Raw genomic sequence first — 15,995 nt, 5'->3', positions numbered from 1 at the left:
AACCAAAAAAATCAACTTCGAAAAGCGATCTACTCCAAGTTTTGAAGCAAGAGTGGGCAAACATCCCACAATCTAAAATTGATGAGATTATTCTCACGATGCCCCAAAAGATTAACGAACTACACGAAGCGAAATAAATATGACTGAAAAGGTGGTGTCTATTAACTTGTGACCACGCTGTGTATTTACATTTTCAGCATAAGAAACTAATTTATGTCAAACAGTAATATGTTAATTTTCAGCTTTCTCGAAATCTATGGATTCAAATTTTCAGAATTCAGATTGTGATGGGGGAGATACCTAATATTTTAGTAATGTAGTGGGAGTAGTAATTAATTTCATAAGTATTTATAGCAACAAAAAAACGTAAAGTTAAGCTATAAGAATTTTTATGTTGCATTACAGCCTCGCACCCAAATTTTGTCCCTCTTTTACAACTTATCGCGTTTTTGTTTAATCGTTTTGGTATGTTGCTATGAGGCTTGCTAACACAGACAGACTGTGTTGCTATGAGGATTGCTAAAACAGATACACTGTGTTGTGTGAGGCTTATTAGCACAAAAGAGGGTAATAGTGAAAGTGATGAATAAATGAAAATAGCTTTATTTTCTTTTTGTTTTATATAATTCAATCTCATTACTTTAAAGCTCCGTCATTCTTTTTGAGACAAAACGGCATTTCAATCGAGATTATTGCACACACTCCAATTGCCTGACCAAAGTTTCCAGTTTTTGTACATTTAATTACCACCTAGGTATTTGTTTTTGTAATAAAATGTATAAACTTAACAAAAATCTTTCAACTTCACATAAACTAATTTTTACGTGTTATTTGTTGAATTTTATATCTAGTTTAAGAAGTCTTATTGAGTTTACAGCATGATTAACCCCTGGACAGGTACAGAGTATTATTGCCAAGGTCATTATGTTCAGAGCACATGTGTATCAATAATTTTTAAGATGTAATTTTCTGGATTAAGTTCTCGCTAAAGTAAGATTACTATTTAAATATATGTGGCCACAAAAACTGTACTAGTTATATGTAAGATTTAATCTTCTAATGTCAGTATAAAAAATATGTTTCTAGCAAGTTTTGTATCAGAAATGTATCCTGATATATCAGTTTGATTCACATTCAAGACATTTTCAGCGGAAGTCTATATTCATTTTTGATATCATTATTTTGTTTCCAACATGTTTTACTTGATAGCTTATTTAAACACTATGTTTAAGATTTTATTCAAGAAAAAATTAAATCATGAGAAACTGGTGTAGAACACGTGTGTCCTTTAACTTCTTTGTCGAGGAGAGTCCAAAGTCTTTATATGGTGTTTCTAAAAATGGACAACACTGTGGATCCTAAAAGCAAACAAACAAGATAACAATTAGAAAAAACGTATATAAAAGTTGTCTCTTGAGTAAGATACCACAGACTTCTATTACTGAAATTTCTATATTTTTAACGACTGATCTACAAAAGCAAGTATCATATTAGTGCTACTACTGGTATTTTTCGTCAGTAAATAGTTAAGTTTCTGCAGAGACATCTATTACCAACAGATACTGCAAATCATAGGAAGTTTTGCATTATCACTTACGTAACATTATTCCAATAATTACGTGTACAAGATGGTCAATGTTCATTTGTTTAGTAACTTGTATACAATGAAATTTTAAAACTACGGGTAAGGAGGTTTGTTATTACTTTTTATAGCAAATTACAGACAAAGGGTTTCTGTGGTCCTTATGACACGATGAATGTTTATTTCGGGGAGAACGGGTTTTATTGACAAAAGTTATACTTATGATTCGAAAATGTTCCCATCATTTATTGTTACGTTATTCAGAAGACAGATGTCTCTGTTGTATTTCTTATTTCTGTAGTTTTTATCGCTGGATGAATTTTGTATTTTTTAACTTTAAGTTTACTATTAAGACAAGTATCTACACAAGAACAAAAAATTTAGATGACGACGATTTAACGTTACCAGTTTTGGTCACAAAAATTAATAAAACAAAATTGCAACGCAACTGCTAAAAGTAGTTGTATATACTAAACTAATCCTTCCAAAGGCCATGCAGAAACATGTTCTGCCACTAATACAGCATATTTTTTCTACTTTATTACTTGAAATAATAATTTCATGATCGCCAAAGTTTGCACTGGTGTGAGGCTTCCTATTCTTGTATTTTACGTTTTCTATTCGTCATTTCTCTTCAGATTTATTGATAATAGTTTAAATTCAACTTTTTACGTGCGAAAATTACAAAATAGGTGTTTCATAAATAAAAAAAAACAAACAACTGAAAACTACCTTTTTAAATTACTCAAAAGTTGTCTAGTCTACATCTGATGTTCTTTCTTCTTCCAACATATTTTCCACTCTGTTTCGTTCACATCTTTGTGAAATTGCCAAGCCATATGAGGCAAAGAATTATAGTTATTTATCTCTGTTGGCAATAGATGTCTCTGATTTCGGTTAATTGAACCACTTACGCCCCAGTCTACTAAAGAGAAATCTTCTTTGAACATGCACTTACGATTTGCTATCAATCATCATGTCAAAAGCCCTGTTGATTTCTTCTAATGGCAAGGTGTGTGTTATAAAGTCTGATATTGGGAGCTTTCCCTCCAAGTAGCGATCCACCATTCGTGGGATTTCCGCTACACCTCTGTATCCTGGAATATTGGAAATACAATACTTTTATATTAAACTCCTTTTCTTTAACACTGAGGATATCCGTGTACGTATGTTTATAGAGATAAATGAAACTAACATGCATTTCAAAAATTGTAGATACGAACGTGTAACTTTTACCTCCAAAAATGCTTCCCATCAAGGTTCTGCCCATCAACAACTTATAAGCTGGAAACGATAACTGTGCGTCAGCAGACGTCGCTCCAACAATCATTGTAACCCCCAAACAGGGTGACTCGCCTCTAGAGCTGCTCTCTGTAACAAATAATTGAAAATAATAAATTAGCAATTAAACATTGTCTACTGAAACAGGTTTTGAACTATTTTTGGCAGCATTACATAAACGTATTTTATTCTATTTGATAATCTAATAATACTTTCTCGTATGCTGTATTGAAATTGAAGTTTATAAGGCCCACGTTCAAAGAACGCTAGGATTTGATTTAAAGCTGCAAACACGTGATCAGAATTTCACATCGTTCACACGCTTAAAAATGACTTCGACTTGATATTAATATTTTAAAAATCAAATTATTATTTTCTGTTTTCTTTACAAACGTTTTTATCAAACGACAACTCGTGGGATCTAAGCGTATCCTAATAGTTATCGTTCCGGGCTACTGAAATGCAGGACTGAATGTGGTCCTACTGTTCGGTCAGATGAGATGGCGGTGGGTGCTGTTGAATAGTCGAGCTCCTCTAGAGTGTTATCTATCAGTCCAACATTAGGGACATCTAGCGCGGATATCGCTTTAATTACTTGGCGCGAATATCCGAAAACAAAGACAAGTCAGGATTTCTACCCGCTAATTCAAAATTTACTATAATGCCCTATTTTACTTTAAACTCGATGAATAAGATCCATACGATCATTCACACTAAAACTTTGAATTTACTTCAAAGGATGTAACTGGTTGGCGTTTTAAATAAGATAATTGAAATTTACCATGGTATCTACATTTCCAATGCATTCGAACGTGAAGTCAAGACCGCCGTCAGTCATCTCTTTTAAAACCTCCTCAATGGGTCGATCAAAATCTGCTGGGTTCAAACAGTCTGTACATCCAAACTGTTTAGCTGTAAAAATACGCCATTCTTTAAGTCTTTACTTTTAAGGAAAAATTCGCTTTTCACAAATTACATCAGTCTTTATCAACTTGATTTGTGTTTGTTTTAACACAGTGTTCAAGTTTGGATATGGTTATTATAATTAATAATATATGGTGTAAAAATAAATAAATAAAATTGTGTTAAATTAAATTTACTCTTAATTCGGGTGTGTTGTAATATGGGTAAAATTGATGAAAAATTGCCTTTTACCAACATCATCCAGTTTATATCATAAAAGTTGTCAAGCAATTTGCCACTATAAGTAGCATCACAACCACTACTTTGTCAGTCATATCCAAGCCAGCCTGAAGAGCTCTGAATTGAACGAAAAGCTTCGTCAGTAGTGAATATGACAAATAAGGAGTGGTTGAAATACCATTATTATACACTTTTCTAATTCTTGAAAATCCGTGAGGGTCTAAATTAGGAACGTAGTGTTAATATTATAATAGGCTTAACATAATGTCTTATGACAAATACAATTAATTATATCATGCTTCTTCAGCTTCTAAACGTCGTTCACACCATAAATAATAAATGTCTTTTATTTTTTTATTTAATAATTGATATTTTTTTTAAAAAACACAAGCAAAATATAATTACAAAGCGTCCGGCGTTTCAACAATTACCGGTCATAATTTTCAAAAATTACAGTTATGCAAATGAACCAACAAATACCGCGATCAAAATATTTTACCAAGTTAATATATGTGCGAAAGAGACTGTTAGCCTGTGTTAAAATTAATTAATTAAAAGTTAATGGTTTTTAGCTTCAAGAAGTCTTAATCTGGTAAAGGTGGTGGAGGCGTCGATAATATTAAATCTTGTTCCAATCAATACTATGATCGGTCAAATAATAATAGCTAACAATCTATGTATTGACCTTTACCAAAAAGTCAAGGACAATTTTTTTAAAGGTTGACACAGATTAAAAGCACTAAAATTTATTGAATCATTAATGCAGGTCGCCAGCCTCTTTCGTAGATAAACACACATTTATGAACTTGACAAACACATTTTGAATGCACTACCTGTTTGTAAGTGATAACAAATGGTCATTGAAAAGGTCGAAACTTTGAGAATCATCTATATCTAGTTTATTTTTCATTAGTTATGAAAAATTTGTTCAAGTCCCTACTGTAACTTATTTCTAGTGTATTCACCTCATGGCCAAACTATATAGGTCTGTTTAATGTTGTATTTCATCTCGTGGCACTGTTAAAATACTTACCTTTTTTTTAGCATTCATTGTTTTGTATTTCAATTCTGTTTCAGATATTTTTGTAAAAGTAAACGCCAATATAATCTACTACTAAAAACGCTGGCTCTAATATTTTTGTTATGTTTTAGAATGTAGTTATCACATACCTATATCAAACTTGTCAGGGTTAATGTCGATACCAATGATCCGGCTGGCACCACTATCTTTGCACCCAACAACAGTAGCCAACCCTACACAACCCAGACCCCAAACGGCTGTGGTCGACTCGGCTTTCACTTTGGCAGCATTGACTGCAGCACCGTAGCCAGAAGTAAAGCCGCAACCAAATAAGCAAATTTCTTTCATACAAGCAGTTGGATTTACCTAGAATTTATAATTTTAAACATTCAGATAAGTCTTAACAAAATAAAAAAGAGAATAAAAATAATTAAATGGATTAAAAAGTGTTCTTTAAAGACTGGAAACAAAACTGCCTTATAGAAAGTACCGAGATTTCATACACCTAGCTATTAACAGGTCGATTCCACAAAGTTTACATGTGAATCACATTGTACAGTAATGCGTAGTTTTTTTCACAGACAGCTATTTTGAGTCAAGAGACTAGTAGGAAAGGAACACCCAGATTTTCAAGGAGGTATTGTTACTGAATGAAGTATTGATATGCAACTGTCCTAAGACTATTCAGCCCATCTACTCATATCCAAATTAATTGTGCTGGTGGGTAATGTGGCGAAGAAACGTAATTCAATTGGATTTGTTAATGTGCAATATTGATTCATCCACAGAAAATTAATCACTCTTGAGTCTATACACAGATTAAAACAGGTTGTGACACCTAAACACAGTTTAATCAATGCTCATGGCACATCCACCTCTAGAGTTCACGGGTGGAAGTCATATCATAAGCTTCTCATCATAATCATATCATGGGGTGCTGTTTTAGCGATCAAAATCAAGAATCGTAACATGGACAACTATATCGGGTAGTAATGGATCCCCATGTACATTATTCGATTTGGATGAATGGTTTTGGGTTTTTCTAGAACTCAGAAAAAGTTTTGGATATGACTGGGTCTTCCCATCAGCGAAAGATAGCATAGAAAATATTGTGGTATGGGCATATATTAAATTGGTTTAGATTTGCTTTACTGGCAAAAGATAAATGACTCATAAATACTTCATCTTATTGGAATATTCCAGAAAACAATGCACTGTTTGCATTATTAAAATCATATGAGAAAGAAATATTTCTCTTCCAACATAATAATACATCTTAAACTGCTCTCCAAGTCCAGCAGTAACTTGAAACAATTAACGACCAGAATCTGCCTTGAGCAACCCAAGGTCCTGAAATGAATTCATCCAAAGCCTTTGCAACAAGAAAAAAATAAAGAGCGAGACCATATGAGAAAAAGTGTATCATAAGAGGCCAAAGTTCTTTATTGCAAGGACAATGTACATCTATGTTTATGATGAAATTTTATGGTTGATTGTAATTGTAATTGTAAGTGCATTTAAACTTTATTGTGTATTATACTAGAAAAGTATAAAAGTTTTGATTACGGATTCACTTAATAGAAGCATTGTATATTGTGAACAAGATTCTTAAATTACAGGCAAACCTAGCCTAAGCCTAACATTAGTGTTATATAATGTAATAATGACTAGAAAGTGTTGTATTCTAGAGCAATTACCTGGGTACCTCTTATGTGTACGCGTTTAGTTGTCCAAAAAGAAGATTAAAAAGAAACTATTGTGGCTTCGAAAAATTCAAAGAAACTAACGGATTTTACACCAACGAATAATAAGTGTGGTTGGTGAAAAACATTTTGAAGAACGGTTCATCATTCACTTCAAACAGAAAATTGAAGAATTAGTGTTCGAAAATCAAGGTAAGTTAACTGATGGTGCTTATCCAACTTTATTTTCTAGGTTTTATATCTTAGTATTAATTTATCAGTTGCCAGAACAGATCCAGATAAAAAAGCTGCTGCCGTACATGCTAGGAATGAGGAGAAGTTTCAAAGTGATTTGAGATTTACAATTTAAAGTCGTTCTATTTCAAACTCTAATGCCATTAATGCAATGATGGTATATAGTTATCATGTATACCACCACATTACGTCAACTGCTGTCTGGTTGTTTTCTAACAGAGTCCAGAACTACGTCTTTTCTTCCTAGCGACTGTGGTCAGCAACAAGCTCACCTCATGCAAGAAGAGTCACTTTTCACAGAGGTTTAATATCTTACTCTCGACATCATAACCTACATTTTCATGTGAGTATTGGACTCACGGATTTATATTCAGAAAACTGAATGATCAAAATCATTCCACATTACAAATAAAACATTACATTATCCCAATTTTAAGTTCGTCATGCTCAGATATACATCTTACGAATTTCACTTTTTACAGATGATTTCATGCTACATATTAGCATTGTAATACTACCTGATTGAAATACCATCAACTATGCAAACCACGTTTTCATATAGCAGGAGCCTATACTTTCATCTCATACAGCAAAATTCACTAGCTGTGGGATCTTTCAACATAAAACTAATTCTTCTTCGATTAATACCTATCAGGCTAATAATCATAGTTAACTTCATACACAGTCTCAAATCCTTGATCAAACTCTGGTATTATCAATCATAGGCTGCCCTCTAGTTATGTTCTCCGTATTTTGATTCACTTTGTGTTAAACAACACACTTGAATGACTTGGGTTAAAGTTTCATATACGTGTCTCACACTTGACACACATGTAATATTACATGTAATATCAGATCAATAACCATAGTTAACTTCATACACAGTCTCAAATCCCTGATCCAACTCTGGTATTATCAATCATAGGCTGCCCTCTAGTTATGTTCTCCGTATTTTGATTCACTTTGTGTTAAACAACACACTTGAATGACTTGGGTTAAAGTTTCATATACGTGTTTCACACTTGGCACACATGTAATATTAAAAATGCATATTTTCATACATCAAAACATTCATTTTATACATACAGCCACACATGCTAGTAACTTCTTATAGATCACCCCATGAACTGCACCATAGTAACCAACGGGAGCTATTTCTGTAAATTATCTTCGACAGTTACAATCTAGTAACATGCTACAATCTGTGAGTGGTGAGGCTCAACATATTTTTGTGGATCGCAAAAACACTTCTTTGTAGAATCCATCTCGACTACCATTCATCTAAAATTCTATAGATCAGCATTAAAGTCTTTTGTCATTGCTTTTCAAGTCAATACACTTGTAGAAAACACAACCCCCTTGCTTAACTTGGAATAATTACAACCATAGTAGAGCCTTCACTCTTTGTAAACCCCAAAGTTTGTTCAAATGAAATGCCACTACTCTGGAAGGGCAGTGATCTTCATTTGTAAAATCACTCAGGCTTTTATTGGAGTAGTGGTGGTTCTTGCAAACCTGCTAGGGAGTCTCTACTGTAACATCGAGAATGGTTGTTAGTCATGCTACCAATGACTGAAAGCTTTTAGAAATCTTTGTAAGATATTATGTATTGCATTACACTGCATGATTGCCACTCAGATAATAGTTAGAATAGTTGTTTTGTCGGGACAACAAAAACCGATGGGTGTTGCAACTGCAGTGTACAAAAGAAACTCTCAGTAGGTACACAAGAAGTTGTACAACTCTAATAAGCGGTCTTTCAACTACCTAATGGAGTTTATCCTAGCTGGTGGCTACCTCATCCTCAAACTTTTTGGGTTTGAGCTTTGATGTCTGGGCCAGCCAGATACTAGAGTTTCCTCCGTAACTTATGATGGCAGCATATCAACATGCTGTACATACATACATGAATTGCATGAATGCTAGATCTCATATAATGGTGGACCAACTTGTCTAAGTGCGCAGGAGATACCAGAAATATAGTCGCTTTGACTGTGAAAACCCACAACAGGTTTGCAAGAAGTGCCATTAATCTGATAAAGGTTGTGATTTTTGCTCGTAAAATGACATGGGCAGACAGAAAACAAAGTACAAAAACCCTTTCAGTCGTTGGTTTCTCAACCAAACGACTATCCTAGCTGGCTCGCTACCTCAACCAAGCAATCTTGGTCAACTGCTGCAGCCATGAAACTGCCAATCACCATCAATCACTTGGTCAAAACAAGCACAGGCCTTAGAGATTTACTTATCGCAGACAGTGTCTTGTCTGGAAATACACAGGGCACAGCTGAACTCTTCATCTTCTTTTCTCTTATCACACCTTTATTATGGGCTTGCATGGTTCGGATGCATAACTTTCGCTGGTAGACCTCAAGTTCACCTGGGACTGGACAATCTGATTTTACAGGAAGTCATCAGATATTCGATTTTGGAAGGAGTGTCACTGAACATCTCATCAGCAAGTTCTGCTGGATTCCTGCTCACCCTTAACGAAGAGCAGAGCTGAGTCAGCTTGCCTCTCCTATCAGAGAAGGCTTCTTTTTGCATATGGCATGTTGCCCTACCTGCTGGTGAAACAACTGCCATTGTCATTAGTGGTGGAGCTAGTCCGCCATCAGTGTAGCTGGTCTCACTCCCAAGAGAGTAAGTGTACAGGTGTTGGGCTCTGGATTGGATATACCCAGGGATTCTACACAGATTGCCCCATTGGATCTCAGACTTCCTGGCTCACCTGTTCCTTACCCCATTACATTCCCTTGCACAGAATTCACTTCCAAGGTATATCCTCACGGCAAAAAGTTTGAAAGTCCTTTTAGTTGCTCCTCGTAGACCCCCATTCCTTAGTCTCCTGACCTTTTGTCTGAAGGGCGGTGGCCTCTAGGAACTTTTGCAGCAACAGCAAAAGTCCTATAACCAGGAGAAGAATTCCCCGAGATATAACCATCATGCCCAATTATTGAGTTGCTTTAGTTCGCAGCTTGTCTTCATCAAGTCATACACCCATGTGCAAGTAAAGAATGCCATCTCTACTCGTGCTTAGACTAGTGTAATCACTAGGTTACAGCTTGCCTGTGACTTTTCTTCACTCCTTCTGAGGGTACTTTACACCCGTAACAATGAGATTCTTATCACAGTACCAACAGTCATTCTTTCTTTTCTACTATGTAATATCTCACAAACAACATACAGAGCAGACAAGTTAGGCCCACTAATAACAAGGTGATCTTGGATCTCTGGCTTTGAGTTTTATTTTCGCAAAATGTGTAACAGGTATGTCACGAAGTAAACAAACAAGACACAAATATCAAATGTTTCAAGATGCTCGCAATGTACAATACAATAAACAATGCATTACACTACAGTGAACAATACGGTACTTCACCATCTCATGAAACAAACTCTGTATGCTCATGGCAAACCATTTAATTTCGTAATTATAATTTCAAAATAAGTTTTCGTTTTGTGTTCGCCTCAAGGTTTTCAAAATATAGGATAATATTTTTTTGTATTTCTCATTGAACGTCAATTGTTTCATTTATATTTTCATTAAGCAAGAATGTGTATTATGTTACATGCAGATATTGTGTGGTTGACATATTATAATATGTTCTCTCTCGTATTCACTCATAAGTTCTTAGAATATTTAGGAAACATATTCACGCCCTCCAATGGCACAGCGGCTTGTCTGCAGACTTACAACACTAGAAACCGGTTTTCGATACCCATGGTGAGCAGAGCACAGATATCCCATTGTGTAACTTTGTGCTTAACTACAAACAAACAAAAAAACGTATACAAAGAAAGTTAAGAGAAAAATTAATAATTATTTTCAATACCAAATTGTTATTTTGTACACTTATTTCATGAATTTGAAATATTAAATTTTATCGCGTACTTCAAAGACTATATAGTAGTAAATATCGCTTCGGATTTATATGATATTCCAAACTACAAATCCCCATTTTGACTCTACTAAATGTAATTCTAGGTAACAGCATGGTGGCTTCATAGGGGGTTTGTAGTTTGAGTAAATAATGTCTACAATATCTCCAGCCGTGTTTCCTTACTTTTAGAACGATTCCTATTTGCATATTTTTAAATTCCCAATTTTTTATTTAGTCAAAACTATGTCCCCAAATGGCACAACAGTAAGTTTGAGAACTTGTGATAAAAACGTTATTTAAAGGCATTATTCAGATTGGTGTATACTATAAAAACGGGGTAAACAGGTGATAGTTGTCTTAGAATTGACAGGTTCCCTGCCTTTCTGAATATTACTCTTCATCATTGGAAATATTCGTGACGAAGTTTTGACACCTTGACGTTAGGCGTATGCTATACGTCTATAAAATTTAATTGCAAATTTAAAATATCTTGTGAAAATCGTGGAGAGTTGAACTATAAAATGAGTAAATTTTTCTTGGGCGCATTACTCATTACAAAGCTACAAAATGGACTATCTGTGCTCTGCCCACCACGGGTACCGAAACCCGGATTCTAGCGTTATAAGTCCGCAGACGTACCGCTGTGCCACTGGGGGGGGGGGGGCTATTGCAAAGGAAAGATATGAAACAACTGACACTTTGAAACAAAACATTGTTGAAAGTTCCGCTATTGTCACCACTAATATGCTAAGGAGGATGTCACATCGCACATGAAGACGTATCGTCCTATGTCATGAAACTGATGGCCAATAGACAGACACTTTGGATTATTAATCGAACCTTATATTAGTATGTGCCAATATGAGATATATCAATATGTAATAAATTCTTTCTTTCACGTACGCTATCGTTTTTTGGGGGGAGGGAGGTGCCCAGACTTTTTACCCAACCTGAATTCGAATCCCACTAATTTGCAGTTTTAACTTTTCTGAGTACTTTCATTTTTGAATATAGATGTTGTTAAGGAAACAAAACGTAGACACTAGTGATCGCAATATGAGATATACACATTTTACAATTAGTGAACTCACCTTGACCACAGCGATATCAGGCAATACAGTATATTCAGAGAAGGTACTAGTCCCCATGAAGTGGTGAATTACCTTTCCTTTACAAGTAAATCGGCTAGTTCCATCAGGCATCAACCCACGTGCTTGAGTGTCTCTAGAACACAGAAAAATATAATCAATCCATTTAGGAAATATAAAATTGAACATTTTCATCACCACATTTTTGAGAAAGGGCTTTGTTTTAAAAGTTCTTCATAACTACGTTAAGCACTACCTGAAGCTAGAATCATTGGAGTTTGTTTACTTAAACCAATCAAAATAAAGTTGAATTTAAAATTGCTACATTTATTTTTAATGTGATAATACTATACTGACTTGCCCCACCCCCACCGGCTCAGTGGTAAGTCTGAAGGCTTATAACTCTAAAAATAGTGTTTCGATAACAGTAGTGGATACAGAACAGATAGCCCTTTGTGTAGTTGTGCTTCACCACAAACAAAAAAAACCTACTAACCTATGTAGATAGCTTTTTATTCTTCTTCGTGTTTGACCTCCTAAATATTTTTTAGTTTCATAGTATTCCAACTTCTTCAAAAATTAGGTTAAGTTACTTTTTACTGTTGTTGTATTAAGGTATTACATCCTAAAAATAATTGAATTTGCCTTTTCATTGTTCGAGCATTTCAACACTAAAACTAAATAAGAATTCACTGCAAATTTGACTTAAGAAAAATCTCATTGGTCGTATACTTTCTAGACGGCAATGGACTTGTTCTTTACAGTATTCTATTTGCTAGTAGTCAGTATTTCAGGTAAAGTAAAGATTAATGCAAGTGTAAGCTATCTTACCTGAGTCGAGAACAAATATTGTTGTCATGACGTAAACACAACGTACACTCCCCACATTCTGGCAGACACAAGAGAATAACATGATCACCTAAAAGATAAGCGCATCAAATATTATACTTTCAGAAATATATATGTAAACGCTTCGAGGGAGAACTTGAACGACTTTTTTGATACTAAAATTCGTTTAATGTTATATTATAATCATATATTCGAAAAAAATCAGATATAAAAATTTAACATTTAAGAAATTCAAACTCAACATATAAGTACAATATACTCAATATAAAAAAGCATAGAATAATAGCATAAAAATTATGTTATAAGTTCTCATATAAAAAGAAAAGAAGATCCACAAGATTGGGGCTCGTAAATAAATATAGTTATTAAACAATATATAAATTAATATTTCCTTCATTAAATTCTGTGTAATATAAACCTAGTTTAACATGTTATAGTATTTTGATATATATATTTTTGTTATATTTTTAATCTACGTATAAACTTTATGTATAAATTCTTACTTTATATATAAATACTCCCCCCCCCCCCGGTTTCTCTATATGAGTTATCCATTTCTTTAATAGTGACTTAATATTTATATTTATATAGCTAAACAGTAATCTTATTTCATTTAGAATACTATTATAAAATTTTGGTACTTGATATTGACAGCTTCTTCTACATGTTACCTTATTTACTTTAGGAAGCTTTAAATTTCTGTATTCTTTAGCTCTTATTGGATATCTTGGTTTTACTTTATTCAGCTTTAAACATCTTTACTGAATTTATAATTTTGAAATATATGTATATATAATTTATGCAGAGGTAGTATATTTCCATTTTGAAAATTCAATTTAGTATTATCGTACTATGATAATGATAATATTCATCTGATAATGTTTTTTGTAATTGTATTAAAACTCTAAAATTTCATAGACAGATACCTCTCCAGCAGGTGGTACCATATTGTAAAATTGAATCAGACCAAGTACAGTAAATATTTTTCATTTCTCGCTCAGATAAATAATTTTTAAATAGTAAAATCTTACTGCTGATATTTTTATTTTTCTGTTAATTTAATGTGTTATTTCCAAATTAATCTATAATAATGTATGACTCCAAGATACTAAATACTTTCCGATTTATATAGGATTAATATTTATATTATTTTTGATAGATAAATAATTACAAATAAAATTCTCATAATTTATCGGTTCACTTGGAATTATTTGATATGATTTTTTGTCGAAAATCTCATATATACTGCTTTCTTCACATTTAAACACAATAGATTATTATTAAATCACCTCCTTGTGCATTTTAAATCACTATTTTTGTGATAACCTCATTATAATTATGAGACTTTCCATTAATAGATCAGACTGAGTTCTGCGAAACTTATTTCTCCATTAAACTTAATTTCATACAAAACATTTAAATATAATAAAAAGAGTAATGGACTCAAACTGATCATTGTGATACTCAGCATTTAAGTTCATTTCATCCCTCATAACATTATTTATTTTAGCTGCTTGTTTTCTACGTAAACTCCATTATTCCAATTTTCTAAAGTTTTTTTTGAATAAAATTACTTGTGAAATCGTGTCAAAAGTTTAGATATATCTGTTATTTTATCATCATTATTCAATTGATATAATCTATTGATCACTGTAATTAATGCATCTTCCGTGTTCATATTTTTACTATATCCAACTTGAAGATTTGAGAAAAAAATTATCGTATCTTAAAATCAAATCATTCTGTCTTTAAGTCTTTTCAAGAATATCTTAAATCACTTTTAAACACCCCTTTAAATGTTGGTATAATAACAGCACACTCCTTTTTTCATTTACATATTAACTAAATACGTTATTACCAGCGTCAGTTTTCAATATTATTTTAAATAATTTCTGCTGTAATTTTTATCTTTTCCTGCAGCTTTTTATTTTTTAGTGTTTATAACTTGTTTAAATTTCGTATTCATAAGTTGGTATTAGATATATTGAATTTACATGCATGATGGTTTTATACCATATTTCATCTAATTGATTAGCATTAAAATATTTACAATTTTTACCTGTAAGTTCATTTGCTATATTATTTCTATAACTTATTCAGTAACTCAATGCCCCCCAGTAGCACAGAGGTATGTCTGCGGACTTACAACGCGAGAATCCGGGTTTCGATATCCGTGATGAGCAGAGATAGCCCATTGTGTAGCTTTGTGCTTAATTACAAACAATAACTTAATATACTTATTATTTGCTGTAATACTTTCAAATTTTCATCATATCGTGAAAATTTCCCTTTTATCTTATCTATTATGTCTCACTGTTATTAATATTAATTTTACTATGAATTATATTCTGCATATAATAATTTATTTTGGTTTGTTTTATAAGCCTACATATATACTTTCTATCATTTTTAAATTCAACCAATTCATTATAGGTTGGTAATCTATTTTGTATATTTCTGTACATTTTATTTCTTTGTTGAATAAACTGTAAAAGTCCATTTGCCATCCATGACCCTATTTTTTTAACAACCTGGACATTTAATGGACTCTAAATCAACACCCCTGGATGCCAAGATACCTCTTCTAAGTTTTGCATCAGTATCCGGTCATGTGACCTCTTTGTTCAATACTGTATATATATATCTGTGTCAGTGTAAATTACTTGTACCTGATGATGACAAGACCTTGTCGAAACGTTGTACATTTGCTGTTATGTTAAACGTATATTAAAGTTTTTCTTCATTACCCATTCAAGCCGTCTCCAACCATTATTAGTCTCAAAGTGGGTTCCTCGTCATCGAACTTGGACATTTATAATTCTTTTTTTTTTTACTAACTTTTTACAATCTACTTTATTTACTGTTATACAAGAATGATCTATACAGAATGTCTGTCTGCTTGTCATGCTCAGCATGGCCTGAATGGTTAATTGTAGAAAAGAAACTATATATCAAAATGCTATCTTCAAGAGCACATTACAGGAAAATTATTCATTTTTTGCAATTCCTAAAATTTTATATCGATATCAACATCGGTCCGTCAGTCTTCGTATGTGCTGAACGGTCAATCTAACAAAAAAAAAAACGTATTAAGAACAAAAATGTTTTTTTTTTGTCGACTGAGTTAAAGAAATATTTCGAAGATCGGAGCATGAACAGAAGAAAACGCATAAAGAGAGGAAAGTGTTTGAGTATATATTTGTTGTTGTT

General features: G+C 33.1%; 1 pseudogene; it reads right to left on the bottom strand.

Moving 5' to 3' along the window:
- Positions 1-2,536: 2,536 nt before the first annotated feature.
- The window catches only part of LOC106464331, a 16,432-nt pseudogene continuing 2,973 nt past the window's right edge, over positions 2,537-15,995 (bottom strand).

Source organism: Limulus polyphemus, unplaced genomic scaffold, assembly GCF_000517525.1.
Source record: "Limulus polyphemus unplaced genomic scaffold, Limulus_polyphemus-2.1.2 Scaffold1621, whole genome shotgun sequence".
In the NCBI taxonomy this organism is placed as follows: domain Eukaryota; kingdom Metazoa; phylum Arthropoda; class Merostomata; order Xiphosura; family Limulidae; genus Limulus; species Limulus polyphemus.
The sequence above is the reverse complement of the archived record's forward strand: the minus strand, read 5'-3'. Positions and strand labels throughout refer to the sequence as shown.